An 18,599-nucleotide genomic window follows, 5' to 3' on the forward strand; every position below is an offset into this window, starting at 1 on the left:
CTATATGTTGTGCTTCACCTCTAGATGTTGGGCTTTACCTCTAGATTTTGGGTTTTAAATCTTTATATCTGGCTTTATCTCTAGATGTTGGGCTTTACCTCTAGAATTTGGGTTTTAAATCTATATATTTGCTTTTCCTCTAGATGTTTGGCTTCACCTCTAGATATCTGGCTTTACGTCTAGATGTTGGCCTTTACCTCTAGATTTTGGGCTCTACCACTAGGTCTTGGGCTTTACCTCTAGATTTTGGACTTTACCTCTTGAAGTTGGGCGTTACCTCTAGATTTTGGGCTTTACCTCAAGACGTTCGGCTTTAACTCTAGCTGTTGGGGTTTACCTCTAGATTTTGGGTCTTTCCTCTAGAAGTTGGGCTTTACATCTATATGTTTGGCTTTAATTGTAGATATCGGGCCTTAAGACTAGATTTTGGAATTCACCTCTAGATGTTAGCCTTTACCTCTATATTCTGGGCTTTTCCTCTAGATGTTGGGCTTTACCTCTAGATATCTGGCTTTACCTCTAGATGTTGGGCTTTAACTCTAGATTTTGGGCTCTGCCTCTAGGGTTTGGGCTTTGCCTCTAGCATTTGGACTTTGCCTCTACATGTTGGGCTTTATATCTGCAATTTGGGCTTCACCTGTAGATTTTGGGATTTAAATCTAGATATTTGGCTTTACCTCTAGAATTTGGGCTTTACCTCTAGACTTTGGGCTTTACCTCAGGACGTTGGGCTTTAACTCTAGATGTTGGGCTTTACCTCTAGATTTTCGGCCTTACCTCTAGAAGTTGGGTTTTACATCTATATGTTTGGCTTTAACTGTAGATGTCGGGCATTAACACTAGATTTTGGAATTCACCACTAGATTTTAGGCTTTACCTCTAGATGTTGGGCTTTACCTCTAGATGTTTGGCTTAGATCTAGAAGTTGGGCTTTATCTCTAGATGTTGGGGTTTAAATCTAGATTTGGGGTTTTAGCTCTGGAAGTTGGTCATTACCTCTAGACATTGGGCTTTACCTCCAGATGTTGGTCTTTAAGTCTAGATATTGGACTTTCCCTCTAGATGTAGGGTTTTACATCTAGATGTTTTACTTTACATTTAGATGTTGGTCTTTATCTCTAGATGTTGGGTTATACCTCTATATGTTGTGCTTCACCTCTAGATGTTGGGCTTTACCTCTAGATTTTGGGTTTTACATCTAGATGTTTGCCTTCACCTCTGTAAGTTGGGCTTTACCTGCAGACATTGGGCTGTAGGACTAGATGATGGGCTTTACCTCTAGATGTTAGGCTTTACCTCTAGATGTTGGGATTACATCTAGACGTTGGACTTTATCTCTAGAATTTGGGCTATACCTCTATATGTTGGGCTTTACCTCTAGAGTTTGGGTTTTACATCTAGATGTTTGCCTTTACCTCTGTAAGTTATGCTTTACCTGCAGACATTGGGCTGTAGGACTAGATGATGGGCTTTACCTCTAGAAGTTTGGATTTACATCTAGATTTTGGGGTTTACCTCTAAATGATGAGCTTAAACTCTAAATATTGGGCTTTACCTCTAGATGTTGGGCTTTAGAATTAGAAGTTGTCGTTTACATCTATATGTTTGGGCTTTAGATCTAGAAGTTGGGCTTTACATCTAGATATTGGTCTTTACGTCTAGATATTGGGCTTTAGCTCTAGATTTTGGGTTTTAAATCTATATATTTGGCTTTTCCTCTTATGTTGGGCTTTACCTCTAGATATCGGGCTTTACCTCTAGATTTTGAGCTCTACCACTAGGTCTTGGGCTTTACCTCTAGATTTTGGACTTTACCTCTAGAAGTTAGGATTTAGATCTAGAAGTTGGGCTTTACATCTAGATTTTGGGTTTACGTCTAGATATTGGTCTTTACCTCTAGATTTTGGGGTTTAAATCTATTTATTTCGCTTTTCCTCTAGATGTTGGGCTTTACCCCTAGTTATCTGGCTTTACCTCTAGATGTTGGGCTTTACCTCTAGATTTTGGGTTTTCCATCTGGATTTTTGACTTCTCTCTAGAATCTGGGCTTTACCTCCAGGCGTTGGGCTTTACCACTAGATGTTGGTTTTTACCTCTAGATGTTGGTCTTTAGGTCTAGATATTGGACTTTACCTCTAGATGTAGGGTTTTACATCTAGATGTTTTGCTTTACATTTAGATGTTGGTCTTTATCTCTAGATGTTGGGTTATACCTCTATATGTTGTGCTTCACCTCTAGATGTTAGGCTTTACCTCTAGATGTTTGGATTACATCTAGATGTTTTGCTTTACATTTAGATGTTGGGCTTTATCTCTAGATTTTGGGTTTTAAATCTATATATTTGGATTTTCCTATAGATGTTTGGCTTTACCTCTACATTTTGGGCTCTACCACTACGTCTTGATCTTTACCTCTAGATTTTGGACTTTACCTCTAGAAGTTGGGCTTTACATCTAGACTTTGGGCTTTACCTCAAGAAGTTCGGCTTTACCACTAGATGTTGCGCTTTACCTCTAGTTTTTGGGCCTTACGTCTAGAAGTTGGGGGTTACATCTATATGTTTGGATTTAACTGTAGATGTCGGGCCTTAACACTTGATTTTGGAATTCACCTCTAGATGTTAGGCTTTACCTCTAGATTCTGGGCTTTCCCTCTAGATGTTGTTCTTTAACTCTAGATTTTGGGCTTTACTCTAAATGATGCGCTTTAACTCTAGATATTCGCCTTTACCTCTAGAAGTTGGGCTTTACATCTAGATTTTGGGCTTTACGTCTAGATATTGGGCTTTACCTCTAGATTTTGGGTTTTAAATCTATATATTTGGCTTTTCCTCTAGATGTTGGGCTTTACCTCCAGATATCTGGCTTTACCTCTAGAATTTGGGCTTTACCTCTAGACTTTGGGCTTTACCTCAGGACGTTGGGCTTTAACTCTAGATGTTGGGCTTTACCTCTAGATTTTGGGCCTTACCTCTAGAAGTTGGGGTTTACATCTATATGTTTGCCTTTAACTGTCGATGTCGGGCCTTAACACTAGATTTTGGAATTCACCACTAGATGTTAGGCTTTACCTCTAGATGTTGGGCTTTACCTCTAGATGTTTGGCTTAGATTTAGAAGTTGTGCTTTACCTCTAGATGTTGGGGTTTAAATCTAGATTTGGGGTTTTAGCTCTAGAAGTTGGTCATTACCTCTAGACATTTGGCTTTACCTCCAGATGTTGGTCTTTAAGTCTAGATTTTGGGCTCTACCTCTAGGTGTTGGGCTTTGCCTCCAGAATTTCGACTTTTCCTCTAGAAGTTGGGCTTTACGTCGAGATATTGGGCTTTACCTCTAGATGTTGGGTTTTAAATCTATATATTTCTCTTTACCTCAAGACGTTCGGCTTTACCTCTAGATGTTAGGCTTTACATCTAGATTCTGGGCTTTACCTCTAGATGTTAGGCTTTACATCTAGGTTCTGAGCTTTACCTCTAGATGTTGGGCTTTAACTCTAGATTATGGGCTTTACTCTAAATGATGCGCTTTATATATCCGGCTTTACATCTAGAAGTTGGGCTTTACATCTAGATTTTGGGCCTTACCTCTAGAAGTTGGGGGTTACATCTATATCTTTGGCTTTAACTGTAGATGTCGGGCCGTAACACTTGATTTTGGAATTCACCTCTAGATGTTAGGCTTTACATCTAGATTCTGGGCTTTCCCTCTAGATGTGGGGCTTCAACTCTAGATTTTGGGCTTTACTCTAAATGATGCGCTTTAACTCTAGGTATTCGGCTTTACCTCTAGAAATTGGGCTTTACCTCTAGATTTTGGGCTTTACCTCAAGACGTTCGGCTTTAACTCTAGCTGTTGGGGTTTACCTCTAGATTTTGGGCCTTTCCTCTAGAAGTTGGGGTTTACATCTATATGTTTGGCTTTAATTGTAGATGTCGGGCCTTAAGACTAGATTTTGGAATTCACCTCCTGATGTTAGCCTTTACCTCTAGATTCTGGGCTTTACCTCTAGATGTTGGGCTTTACCTCTAGATTTTGGGTTTTCCATCTGGATTTTTGGCTTCTCTCTAGAATCTGGGCTGTACCTCCAGATGTTGGGCTTTACCTCAAGATGTTGGGTTTTACCTCTAGATGTTGGTCTTTAAGTCTAGATATTGGACTTTACCTCTAGATGTAGGGTTTTACATGTAGATGTTTTGCTTTACATTTAGATGTTGGGCTTTCTCTCTAGATTTTGGGTTTTAAATCTATATATTAGGCTTTTCCTCTAGATGTTGGGCTTTACCTCTAGATATCTGGCTTTACGTCTAGATGTTGGTCTTTACCTCTAGATTTTGGGCTCTACCACTAGGTCTTGGGCTTTACCTCTAGATTTTGGACTTTACCTCTAGAAGTTAGGCTTTAGATCTAGAAGTTGGGCTTTATATCTAGATTTTGGGCTTTACCTCTCGATATTGGACTTTACCTCTAGATTTTGGGATTTAAATCTATATATTTGGCTTTTCCTCTAGATGTTGGTCTTTACCTCTAGATGTCGTGTTTTACATCTAGATGTTTTGCTTTACATTTAGATGTTGGGCTTTATCGCTAGATTTTGGGGTTTAAATCTATATATTTGGCTTTTCCTATAGATGTTGGGCTTTACCTCTAGATATCTGGCTTTACGTCTAGATGTTGCGCTTTACCTCTAGATTTTGGGCTCTACCACTAGGTCTTGGGCTTTACGTCTAGATATTCGTCTTTACCTCTAGATTTTGGACTTTACCTCTAGAAGTTGGGCTTTACCTCTAGATTTTGGACTTTACCTCTAGAAGTATGGCTTTACCTCTAGATTTTGGGCCTTACCTCTAGAAGTTGAGGGTTACATCTATATGGTTGGCTTTAACTGTAGATGTCGGTCCTTAACACTTGATTTTGGAATTCACCTCTAGATGTTAGGCTTTACTTCTAGATTCTGGACTTTCCCTCTAGATGTGGGGCTTAGATCTAGAAGTTGGGCTTTATCTCTAGATGTTGGGGTTTAAATCTAGATTTGGGGTTTTAGCTCTAGTAGTTGGTCATTACCTTTAGACATTGGACTTTACCTCCATATGTTGGTCTTTAAGTCTAGATATTGGACTTTACCTCTAGATGTAGGGTTTTACATCTAGATGTTTTGCTTTACATTTAGATATTGGTCTTTATCTCTAGATGTTGGGTTATACCTCTATATGCTGTGCTTCACCTCTAGATGTTAGGCTTTACCTCTAGATGTTGGGATTACATCTAGACGTTGGACTTTATCTCTAGAATTTGGGCTATACCTCTATATGTTGGGCTTTACCTCTAGAGTTTGGGTTTTACATCTAGATGTTTGCCTTTACCTCTGTAAGTTCTGCTTTACCTGCAGACATTGGGCTGTAGGACTAGATGGTGGGCTTTACCTCTAGAAGTTGGTCTTTACATCTAGATATTGGGCTTTAACTCTAAATGATGGGCTTAAACTCTAAATATTGGGCTTTACCTCTAGATGTTGGGCTTTAGAATAAGAAATTGTGCTCTACATCTATATATTTGGGCTTTAGATCTAGAAGTTGGGCTTTACATCTAGATATTGGTTTTTACGTCTAGATATTGGGCTTTACCTCTAGATTTTGGGTTTTAAATCTATATATTTGGCTTTTCCTCTAGATGTTGGGCTTTACCCCTAGATATCTGGCTTTACCTCTAGATGTTGGGCTTTACCTCTAGATTTTGGTTTTCCATCTGGATTTTTGGCTTCTCTCTAGAATCTGGGCTTTACCTCCAGACGTTGGGCTTTACCTCTAGATGATGAGTTTTACCTCTGGATGTTGGTCTTTAAGTCTAGATATAGGACTTTACCTCTAGATGTCGGGTTTTACATCTAGAAGTTTTGCTTTACATTTAGATGTTGGACTTTATCTCTAGATGTTGGGTTTTAAACCTATATATTTGGCTTTTCCTCTAGATGTTGGGCTTTACCTCTAGATATCTGGCTTTACCTCTAGATGTTGGGCTTTACCTCTAGATTTTGGACTTTACCTCTAGATGTATGGCTTTACCTCTAGATTTTGGGCTCTACCACTCGGTCTTGGGCTTTACCTCTAGAAGTTGGGCTTTACATCTAGAAGTTGGGCTTTACGTCTCGATATTGGACTTTACCTCTAGATTTTGGAATTTAAATCTATATATTTGACTTTTCCTCTAGATGTTGGGCTTTACCTCTAGATTTTGGGTTTTCCATCTGGATTTTTGGCTTCTCTCTAGAATCTGGGCTTTACCTCCAGATGTTGGGCTTTACCTCTAGATCTTGGGTTTTACCTCTAGATGTTGGTCTTTAAGTCTAGATATTGGAATTTACCTCTATATGTCGGGTTTTACATCTAGATGTTTTGCTTTACATTTAGATGTTGGGCTTTATCTCTAGATTTTGGGTTTTAAATCTATATATTTGGCGTTTCCTATAGATGTTGGGCTTTACCTCTACATTTTGGGCTCTACCACTAGGTCTTGATTTTTACCTCTAGATTTTGGACTTTACCTCTAGAAGTTGGGCTTTACCTCTAGATTTTGGGCCTTACCTCTAGAAGTTGGGGGTTGCATCTATATGTTTGGCTTTAACTGTAGATGTCGGGCCTTAACACTTGATTTTGGAATTCACCTCTAGATGTTAGGCTTTACATCTAGATTCTGGGCTTTGCCTCTAGATGTGGGGCTTCTACTCTAGATTTTGGGCTTTACTCTAAATGATGCGCTTTATATATTCAGCTTTACCTCTAGAAGTTGGGCTTTACATCTAGATTTTAGGCTTTAGATCTAGAAGTTGGGCTTTACATCTAGATTTTGGTCTTTACGTCTAGATATCGGGCTTTACCTCTATATTTTGGGATATAAATCTATATATTTGGCTTTTCCTCTAGATGTTGGGCTTTACTTCTAGATATCTGGCTTTAACTCTAGATGTTGCTTTACCTCTAGATGTTGGGCTCTACCTCTAGGTGTTGGGCTTTGCCTCCAGAATTTGGACTTTTCCTCTAGAAGTTGGGCTTTACGTCTAGATATTGGGCTTTACCTCTAGATGTTGGTTTTTAAATCTATATATTTGTCTTTACCTCAAGACGTTGGGCTTTAACTCTAGATGTTGGGCTTTACCTCTAGATTTTGGGTTTTAAATCTATATATTTTGCTTTTCCTCTAGATGTTGGGCTTTACCTCTAGATATCTGGCTTTACGTCTAGATGTTGGGCTTTACCTCTACATTTTGGGCTCTACCTCTAGGTATTGGTATTTACATTTAGATTTTTGACTTTAAATCTGGAAGTTGAGCTTTACATCTAGACTTTGGGATTTACCTCTAGATGTTGGGATTTAACTCTAGAATTTGGGTTTGAAATCTATATATTTTGCTTTTCCTCTAGATGTTGGGCTTTACCTCTAGATATCTGGCTTTACCTCTAGATGTTGGGTTTTACCTCTAGATATTGGTCTTTACCTCTAGATTTTGGGCGTTAGATCTAGAATTTGGGCTTTACATCTAGATTTTGGGCTTTACGTCTAGATATTGGGCTTTACCTCTAGATTTTGGTTTTTAAATCTATATATTTGGATTTTCCTCTAGATGTTGGGCTTTACCCCTAGATATCTGGATTTACCTGTAGATGTTGGGCTTTACCTCTAGATTTTGGGTTTTCCATCTGGATTTTTGGCTTCTCTCTAGAATCTGGGCTTTACCTCCAGATGTTGGGCTTTACCTCTAGATCTTGGGTTTTACCTCTAGATGTTGGACTTTAAGTCTAGATATTGGACTTTACCTCTAGATGTCGGGTTTTACATCTAGATATTTTGCTTTACATTTAGATGTTGGGCTTTATCTCTAGATTTTGGGTTTTAAATCTATATATTTGGCTTTTCCTATAGATGTTGGGCTTTACCTCTACATTTTGGGCTCTACCACTAGGTCTTGGGCTTTACCTCTAGATTTTGGACTTTACCTCTAGAAGTTGGGCTTTACCTCTAGATTTTGGGCCTTACCTCTAGAAGTTGGGGGTTGCATCTATATGTTTGGCTTTAACTGTAGATGTCGGTCCTTAACACTTGATTTTGGAATTCACCTCTAGATGTTAGGCTTTACATCTAGAAGTTGGGCTTTACATCTAGATTTTGGGCCTTACCTCTAGAAGTTGGGGGTTACATCTATATCTTTGGCTTTAACTGTAGATGTCGGGCCTTAAGACTAGATTTAAGAATTCACCTCTAGATATTAGGCTTTACCTCTAGATTCTGGGCTTTAGCTCTAGATGTTGGGCTTTAACACTAGATTTTGGGTTTTCCATCTGGATTTTTGGCTTCTCTCTAGAATCTGGGCTGTACCTCCAGACGTTGGGCTTTACCTCAAGATGTTGGGTTTTACCTCTAGATGTTGGTCTTTAAGTCTAGATATTGGACTTTACCTCTAGATGTCGGGTTTTACATCTAGATGTTTTGCTTTACATTTAGATGTTGGGCTTTATCTCTAGATTTTGGGTTTTAAATCTATATATTTGGCTTTTCCTCTAGCTGTTGGGCTTTACCATCAGATATCTGGCTTTACGTCTAGATGTATGGCTTTACCTCTAGATTTTGGGCTCTACCACTAGGTCTTGGGCTTTACCTCTAGATTTTGGACTTTACCTCTAGAAGTTGGGCTTTACCTCTAGATTTTGGGCCTTACCTCTAGAAGTTGGGGGTTACATCTATATGTTTGGCTTTAACTGTAGATGTCGGGCCTTAACACTTGATTTTGGAATTCACCTCTAGATGTTAGGCTTTACATCTAGATTCTGGGTTTTCCCTCTAGATGTGGGGCTTCAACTCTTGATTTTGGGCTTTTCTCTAAATGATGCGCTTTATATATTCGGCTTTACCTCTAGAAGTTGGGCTTTACATCTAGATTTTGGTCTTTAAGTCTAGATATCGGGCTTTACCTCTATATTTTGGGTTTTAAATCTATATATTTGGCTTTTCCTCTAGATGTTGGGCTTTACCTCTAGATATCTGGCTTTACCTCTAGATGTTCTTTTACCTCTAGATTTTGGGCTCTACCTCTAGGTGTTGGGCTTTGCCTCTAGAATTTGGACTTTTCCTCTAGAAGTTGGGCTTTACGTCTAGATATTGGGCTTTACCTCTAGATGTTGGGTTTTAAATCTATATATTTGTCTTTACCTCTAGAAGTTGGGCTTTAATTCTACACTTTGGCTTTACCTCTAGATTTTGGGCCTTACCTCTAGAAGTTGGGGTTTACATCTATATGTTTGCCTTTAACTGTAGATGTCGGGCCTTAACACTAGATTTTGGAATTCACCACTAGATGTTAGGCTTTACCTCTAGATGTTGGGCTTTAGATCTAGAAGTTGGGCTTTACATCTAGATGTTTTGCTTTACATTTAGATGTTGGGCTTTACCTCTAGATTTTGGGTTTTAAATCTATGTATTTGGCTTTTCCTCTAGATGTTGGGCTTTACCCCTAGATATATGGCTTTACCTCTAGATGTTGGGCTTTACCTCTAGATTTTGGGTTTTCCATCTGGATTTTTGGCTTCTCTCTAGAATCTGGGCTTTACCTCCAGATGTTGGGCTTTACCTCTAGATCTTGGGTTTTACCTCTAGATGTTGGTCTTTAAGTCTAGATATTGACTTTACTTCTAGATGTCGGGTTTTACATCTAGATGTTTTGCTTTACATTTAGATGTTGGGCTTTATCTCTAGATTTTAGGTTTTAAATCTATATATTTGGCTTTTCCTATAGATGTTGGGCTTTACCTCTACATTTTGGGCTCTACCACTAGGTCTTGATCTTTACCTCTAGATTTTGGACTTTACCTCTAGAAGTTGGGCTTTACATCTAGACTTTGGGCTTTACCTCAAGATGTTCGGCTTTACCTCTAGATATTGCGCTTTACCTCTAGTATTTGGGCCTTACGTCTGGAAGTTGGGGGTTACATCTATATGTTTGGATTTAACTGTAGGTGTCGGGCCTTAACACTTGATTTTGGAATTCACCTCTAGATGTTCGGCTTTACCTCTGGATTCTGGGCTTTCCCTCTAGATGTTTTTTAACTCTAGATATTCGCCTTTACCTCTAGAAGTTGGGCTTTACATCTAGATTTTGGGCTTTAGATCTAGAAATTGGGCTTTACATCTAGATATTGGTCTTTATGTCTAGATATTGGTCTTTACCTCTAGATTTTGGGTTTTAAATCTATATATTTGGCTTTTCCTCTAGATGTTGCCTTTACCTCTAGATATCTGGTTTTACCTCTAGATGTTGGGCTTTACCTCTAGATTTTGGGCTCTACCACTAGGTCTTGGGCTTTACCTCTATATTTTGGACTTCACCACTGGAAGATAGGCTTTAGATCTAGAAGTTGGGCTTTACATCTAGATTTTGGGCTTTAAGTCTAGATATTGGTCTTTACCTCTAGATTTTGGGGTTTAAATCTATATATTTGGCTTTTCCTCTCGATGTTGGGCTTTACCCCTAGATATCTGGCTTTACGTCTAGATGTTGGGCTTTACCTCTAGATTTTGGGCTCTACCACTAGGTCTTGGGCTTTACCTCTAGATTTTGGACTTTACCTCTAGAAGTTGGGCTTTACCTCTAGATTTTGGGCCTTACCTCTAGAAGTTGGGGGTTGCATCTATATGTTTGGCTTTAACTGTAGATGTCGGGCCTTAACACTTGATTTTGGAATTCACCTCTAGATGTTAGGCTTTACATCTAGATTCTGGGCTTTCCCTCTAGATGTGGGGCTACAACTCTAGATTTTGGGCTTTACTCTAAATGATGCGCTTTATATATTCGGCTTTACCTCTAGAAGTTGGGCTTTACATCTAGATTTTGGTCTTTACGTCTAGATATCGGGCTTTACCTCTATATTTTGGGTTATAAATCTATATATTTGGCTTCTCCTCTAGATGTTGGGCTTTACCTCTAGATATCTGGCTTTACCTCTAGATGTTCCTTTACCTCTAGATTTTGGGCTCTACCTCTAGGTGTTGGGCTTTGCCTCTAGAATTTGGACTTTTCCTCTAGAAGTTGGGCTTTACGTCTAGATATTGGGCTTTACCTCTAGATGTTGGGTTTTAAATCTATATATTTGTCTTTACCTCTAGAAGTTGGGCTTTAATTCTAGACTTTGGATTTACCTCTAGATTTTGGGCCTTACCTCTAGAAGTTGGGGTTTACATCTATATGTTTGCCTTTAACTGTAGATGTCGGGCCTTAACACTAGATTTTGGAATTCACCACTAGATGTTAGGCTTTACCTGTAGATGTTGGGCTTTAGATCTAGAAGTTGGGCTTTACATCTAGATTTTGGTCTTCATGTCTATATATTGGTCTTTACCTCTCGATTTTGGGTTTTAAATCTATATATTTGGCTTTTCCTCTAGATGTTGGGCTTTACCTCTAGATTTTGGGTTTTCCATCTGGATTTTTGGCTTCTCTCTAGAATCTGGGCTTTACCTCCAGATGTTGGGCTCTACCTCTAGATCTTGGGTTTTACCTCTAGATGTTGGTCTTTAAGTCTAGATATTGGACTTTACCTCTAGATGTCGGGTTTTACATCTAGATGTTTTGCTTTACATCTAGATTGTGGGCTTTCCCTCTAGATGTTGGGCTTTACCTCTAGATATCTGGCTTTACCTCTAGATGTTGGGTTTTACCTCTAGATTTTGGGCGTTAGATCTAGAATTTGGGCTTTACATCTAGATTTTGGGCTTTAGATCTAGAAGTTGGGCTTTACATCTAGATTTTGGGCTTTACGTCTAGATATTGGGCTTTACCTCTAGATTTTGGATTTTAAATCTATATATTTGGCTTTTCCTCTAGATGTTGGGCTTTACCCCTAGATATCTGTCTTTACCTCTAGATGTTGGGCTTTACCTCTAGATTTTGGGTTTTAAATATATATATATTTGGCTTTTCCTCTAGATGTTGGGCTTTACCTCTAGATTTGGGGTTTTACATCTAGATGTTTGCCTTCACCTCTGTAAGTTGGGCTTTACCTGCAGACATTGGGCTGTAGGACTAGATGATGGGCTTTACCTCCAGACGTTGGGCTTTACCTCTAGATATCTGGCTTTACGTCTAGATGTTGGGTTTTACCTCTAGATATTGGTCTTTACCTCTAGATGTTAGGCTTTAGATCTAGAAGTTGTGCTTTTCATCGAGATTTTGGGCTTTACATCTAGATATTGGGCTTTACCTCTAGATTTTGGGTTTTATATCGATATATTTGGCTTTTCCTCTAGATGTTGGTCTTTACCCCTAGATATCTGGATTTTCCTGTAGATGTTGGGCTTTACCTCTAGATTTTGGGTTTTCCATCTGGATTTTTGGCTTCTCTCTAGAATCTGGGCTTTACCTCCAGACGTTGGGCTTTACCTCTAGATGTCGGGTTTTACATCTAGATGTTTTGCTTTACATTTAGATGTTGGTCTTTATCTCTAGATGTTGGGTTATACCTCTATATGTTGTGCTTCACCTCTAGGTGTTAGGCTTTACCTCTAGATGTTTGGATTACATCTAGATGTTTTGCTTTACATTTCGATGTTCGGCTTTATCTCTAGATTTTGGGTTTTCAATCTATATATTTGGCATATCTCTAGATTTTGGGCTCTAACTCTAGGTATTGGTGTTTACCTCTAGATTTTGGACTTTAACTCTGGAAGTGGGGCTTTACCTCTAGAAGTTGGGCTTTAACTCTAGACTTTGGGCTTTACCTCAAGACGTTCGGCTTTAACTCTAGCTGTTGGGCTTTACCTCTAGATTTTGGGCCTTACCTCTAGAAGTTGGGGGTTATATCTATATGGTTGGATTTAACTGTAGATGTCAGGCCTTAACACTTGATTTTGGAATTCACCTCTAGATGTTAGGCTTTACATCTAGATTCTGGGCTTTCCCTCTAGATGTTGGGCTTTAACTCTAGATTTTGGGCTTTACTCTAAAGGATGCGCTTTAACTCTAGATATTCGGCTTTACCTCTAGAAGTTGGGTTGTACATCTAGATGTTTGGCTTTAACTGTAGGTGTCGGGCTTTAACACTAGATATTGGAATTCACCTCTAGATCTTAGTCTTTACATGTTGGGCTTTACCTCTAGAGTATTTGGCTTTAGATCTAGCAATTGGGCTTTACATCTAGATTTGGGGCTTTAGCTCTAGATGTTGGGCTTTACCTCCAGATATTGGATTTTAAATCTATATATCTGGCTTTATCTCTAGATGTTGGGCTTTATCTCTAGATTTTGGGCTCAAACTCTATGTATTGGTGTTTACCTCTAGATTTTGGACTTTAACTCTGGAAGTTGGGGTTTACCCCTAGATGTTGGGATATAACTCTAGAATTTGGGTTTGAAATCTATATATTTTGCTTTTCCTCTAGATGTTGGGCTTTACCTCTACATTTTGGGCTCTACCTCTAGGTATTGGTATTTACATTTAGATTTTTGACTTTAAATCTGGAAGTTGAGCTTTACATCTAGACTTTGGGATTTACCTCTAAATGTTGGGATTTAACTCTAGAATTTGGGTTTGAAATCTATATATTTTGCTTTTCCTCTAGATGTTGGGCTTTACCTCTACATTTTGGGCTCTACCTCTAGGTATTGGTATTTACATTTAGATTTTTGACTTTAAATCTGGAAGTTGAGCTTTACATCTAGACTTTGGGATTTACCTCTAGATGTTGGGATTTAACTCTAGAATTTGGGTTTGAAATCTATATATTTTGCTTTTCCTCTAGATGTTGGGCTTTACCTCTAGATATCTGGCTTTACCTCTAGATGTTGGGTTTTACCTCTAGATATTGGTCTTTACCTCTAGATTTTGGGCGTTAGATCTAGAATTTGGGCTTTACATCTAGATTTTGGGCTTTACGTCTAGATATTGGGCTTTACCTCTAGATTTTGGTTTTTAAATCTATATATTTGGATTTTCCTCTAGATGTTGGGCTTTACCCCTAGATATCTGGATTTACCTGTAGATGTTGGGCTTTACCTCTAGATTTTGGGTTTTCCATCTGGATTTTTGGCTTCTCTCTAGAATCTGGGCTTTACCTCCAGATGTTGGGCTTTACCTCTAGATCTTGGGTTTTACATCTAGATGTTGGACTTTAAGTCTAGATATTGGACTTTACCTCTAGATGTCGGGTTTTACATCTAGATGTTTTGCTTTACATTTAGATGTTGGGCTTTATCTCTAGATTTTGGGTTTTAAATCTATATATTTGGCTTTTCCTATAGATGTTGGGCTTTACCTCTACATTTTGGGCTCTACCACTAGGTCTTGGGCTTTACCTCTAGATTTTGGACTTTACCTCTAGAAGTTGGGCTTTACCTCTAGATTTTGGGCCTTACCTCTAGAAGTTGGGGGTTGCATCTATATGTTTGGCTTTAACTGTAGATGTCGGTCCTTAACACTTGATTTTGGAATTCACCTCTAGATGTTAGGCTTTACATCTAGAAGTTGGGCTTTACATCTAGATTTTGGGCCTTACCTCTAGAAGTTGGGGGTTACATCTATATCTTTGGCTTTAACTGTAGATGTCGGGTCTTAAGACTTGATTTAAGAATTCACCTCTAGATATTAGGCTTTACCTCTAGATTCTGGGCTTTACCTCTAGATGTTGGGCTTTAACACTAGATTTTGGGTTTTCCATCTGGATTTTTGGCTTCTCTCTAGAATCTGGGCTGTACCTCCAGACGTTGGGCTTTACCTCAAGATGTTGGGTTTTACCTCTAGATGTTGGTCTTTAAGTCTAGATATTGGACTTTACCTCTAGATGTCGGGTTTTACATCTAGATGTTTTGCTTTACATTTAGATGTTGGGCTTTATCTCTAGATTTTGGGTTTTAAATCTATATATTTGGCTTTTCCTCTAGATGTTGGGCTTTACCATCAGATATCTGGCTTTACGTCTAGATGTATGGCTTTACCTCTAGATTTTGGGCTCTACCACTAGGTCTTGGGCTTTACCTCTAGATTTTGGACTTTACCTCTAGAAGTTGGGCTTTACCTCTAGATTTTGGGCCTTACTTCTAGAAGTTGGGGTTTACATCTATATGTTTGCCTTTAACTGTAGATGTCGGGCCTTAACACTAGATTTTGGAATTCACCACTAGATGTTAGGCTTTACCTCTAGATGTTGGGCTTTAGATCTAGAAGTTGGGCTTTACATCTAGATGTTTTGCTTTACATTTAGATGTTGGGCTTTACCTCTAGATTTTGGGTTTTAAATCTATGTATTTGGCTTTTCCTCTAGATGTTGGGCTTTACCCCTAGATATATGGCTTTACCTCTAGATGTTGGGCTTTACCTCTAGATTTTGGGTTTTCCATCTGGATTTTTGGCTTCTCTCTAGAATCTGGGCTTTACCTCCAGATGTTGGGCTTTACCTCTAGATCTTGGGTTTTACCTCTAGATGTTGGTCTTTAAGTCTAGATATTGACTTTACTTCTAGATGTCGGGTTTTACATCTAGATGTTTTGCTTTACATTTAGATGTTGGGCTTTATCTCTAGATTTTAGGTTTTAAATCTATATATTTGGCTTTTCCTATAGATGTTGGGCTTTACCTCTACATTTTGGGCTCTACCACTAGGTCTTGATCTTTACCTCTAGATTTTGGACTTTACCTCTAGAAGTTGGGCTTTACATCTAGACTTTGGGCTTTACCTCAAGATGTTCGGCTTTACCTCTAGATATTGCGCTTTACCTCTAGTATTTGGGCCTTACGTCTGGAAGTTGGGGGTTACATCTATATGTTTGGATTTAACTGTAGATGTCGGGCCTTAACACTTGATTTTGGAATTCACCTCTAGATGTTCGGCTTTACCTCTGGATTCTGGGCTTTCCCTCTAGATGTTTTTTAACTCTAGATATTCGCCTTTACCTCTAGAAGTTGGGCTTTACATCTAGATTTTGGGCTTTAGATCTAGAAATTGGGCTTTACATCTAGATATTGGTCTTTATGTCTAGATATTGGTCTTTACCTCTAGATTTTGGGTTTTAAATCTATATATTTGGCTTTTCCTCTAGATGTTGCCTTTACCTCTAGATATCTGGTTTTACCTCTAGATGTTGGGCTTTACCTCTAGATTTTGGGCTCTACCACTATGTCTTGGGCTTTACCTCTATATTTTGGACTTCACCACTGGAAGATAGGCTTTAGATCTAGAAGTTGGGCTTTACATCTAGATTTTGGGCTTTAAGTCTAGATATTGGTCTTTACCTCTAGATTTTGGGGTTTAAATCTATATATTTGGCTTTTCCTCTCGATGTTGGGCTTTACCCCTAGATATCTGGCTTTACGTCTAGATGTTGGGCTTTACCTCTAGATTTTGGGCTCTACCACTAGGTCTTGGGCTTTACCTCTAGATTTTGGACTTTACCTCTAGAAGTTGGGCTTTACCTCTAGATTTTGGGCCTTACCTCTAGAAGTTGGGGGTTGCATCTATATGTTTGGCTTTAACTGTAGATGTCGGGCCTTAACACTTGATTTTGGAATTCACCTCTAGATGTTAGGCTTTACATCTAGATTCTGGGCTTTCCCTCTAGATGTGGGGCTTCAACTCTAGATTTTGGGCTTTACTCTAAATGATGCGCTTTATATATTCGGCTTTACCTCTAGAAGTTGGGCTTTACATCTAGATTTTGGTCTTTACGTCTAGATATCGGGCTTTACCTCTATATTTTGGGTTATAAATCTATATATTTGGCTTTTCCTCTAGATGTTGGGCTTTACCTCTAGATATCTGGCTTTACCTCTAGATGTTCCTTTACCTCTAGATTTTGGGCTCTACCTCTAGGTGTTGGGCTTTGCCTCTAGAATTTGGACTTTTCCTCTAGAAGTTGGGCTTTACGTCTAGATATTGGGCTTTACCTCTAGATGTTGGGTTTTAAATCTATATATTTGTCTTTACCTCTAGAAGTTGGGCTTTAATTCTAGACTTTGGATTTACCTCTAGATTTTGGGCCTTACCTCTAGAAGTTGGGGTTTACATCTATATGTTTGCCTTTAACTGTAGATGTCGGGCCTTAACACTAGATTTTGGAATTCACCACTAGATGTTAGGCTTTACCTGTAGATGTTGGGCTTTAGATCTAGAAGTTGGGCTTTACATCTAGATTTTGGTCTTCATGTCTATATATTGGTCTTTACCTCTCGATTTTGGGTTTTAAATCTATATATTTGGCTTTTCCTCTAGATGTTGGGCTTTACCTCTAGATTTTGGGTTTTCCATCTGGATTTTTGGCTTCTCTCTAGAATCTGGGCTTTACCTCCAGATGTTGGGCTCTACCTCTAGATCTTGGGTTTTACCTCTAGATGTTGGTCTTTAAGTCTAGATATTGGACTTTACCTCTAGATGTCGGGTTTTACATCTAGATGTTTTGCTTTACATCTAGATTGTGGGCTTTCCCTCTAGATGTTGGGCTTTACCTCTAGATATCTGGCTTTACCTCTAGATGTTGGGTTTTACCTCTAGATATTGGTCTTTACCTCTAGATTTTGGGCGTTAGATCTAGAATTTGGGCTTTACATCTAGATTTTGGGCTTTAGATCTAGAAGTTGGGCTTTACATCTAGATTTTGGGCTTTACGTCTAGATATTGGGCTTTACCTCTAGATTTTGGATTTTAAATCTATATATTTGGCTTTTCCTCTAGATGTTGGGCTTTACCCCTAGATATCTGTCTTTACCTCTAGATGTTGGGCTTTACCTCTAGATTTTGGGTTTTAAATATATATATATTTGGCTTTTCCTCTAGATGTTGGGCTTTACCTCTAGATTTGGGGTTTTACATCTAGATGTTTGCCTTCACCTCTGTAAGTTGGGCTTTACCTGCAGACATTGGGCTGTAGGACTAGATGATGGGCTTTACCTCCAGACGTTGGGCTTTACCTCTAGATATCTGGCTTTACGTCTAGATGTTGGGTTTTACCTCTAGATATTGGTCTTTACCTCTAGATGTTGGGCTTTAGATCTAGAAGTTGTGCTTTTCATCGAGATTTTGGGCTTTACGTCTAGATATTGGGCTTTACCTCTAGATTTTGGGTTTTATATCTATATATTTGGCTTTTCCTCTAGATGTTGGGCTTTACCCCTAGATATCTGGATTTTCCTGTAGATGTTGGGCTTTACCTCTAGATTTTGGGTTTTCCATCTGGATTTTTGGCTTCTCTCTAGAATCTGGGCTTTACCTCCAGACGTTGGGCTTTACCTCTAGATGTAGGGTTTTACATCTAGATGTTTTGCTTTACATTTAGATGTTGGTCTTTATCTCTAGATGTTGGGTTATACCTCTATATGTTGTGCTTCACCTCTAGGTGTTAGGCTTTACCTCTAGATGTTTGGATTACATCTAGATGTTTTGCTTTACATTTCGATGTTCGGCTTTATCTCTAGATTTTGGGTTTTAAATCTATATATTTGGCATATCTCTAGATTTTGGGCTCTAACTCTAGGTATTGGTGTTTACCTCTAGATTTTGGACTTTAACTCTGGAAGTGGGGCTTTACCTCTAGAAGTTGGGCTTTAACTCTAGACTTTGGGCTTTACCTCAAGA

Source organism: Leptosomus discolor, unplaced genomic scaffold, assembly GCF_034619465.1.
Source record: "Leptosomus discolor isolate bLepDis1 unplaced genomic scaffold, bLepDis1.hap2 HAP2_SCAFFOLD_29, whole genome shotgun sequence".
NCBI classification, from domain to species: domain Eukaryota; kingdom Metazoa; phylum Chordata; class Aves; order Leptosomiformes; family Leptosomidae; genus Leptosomus; species Leptosomus discolor.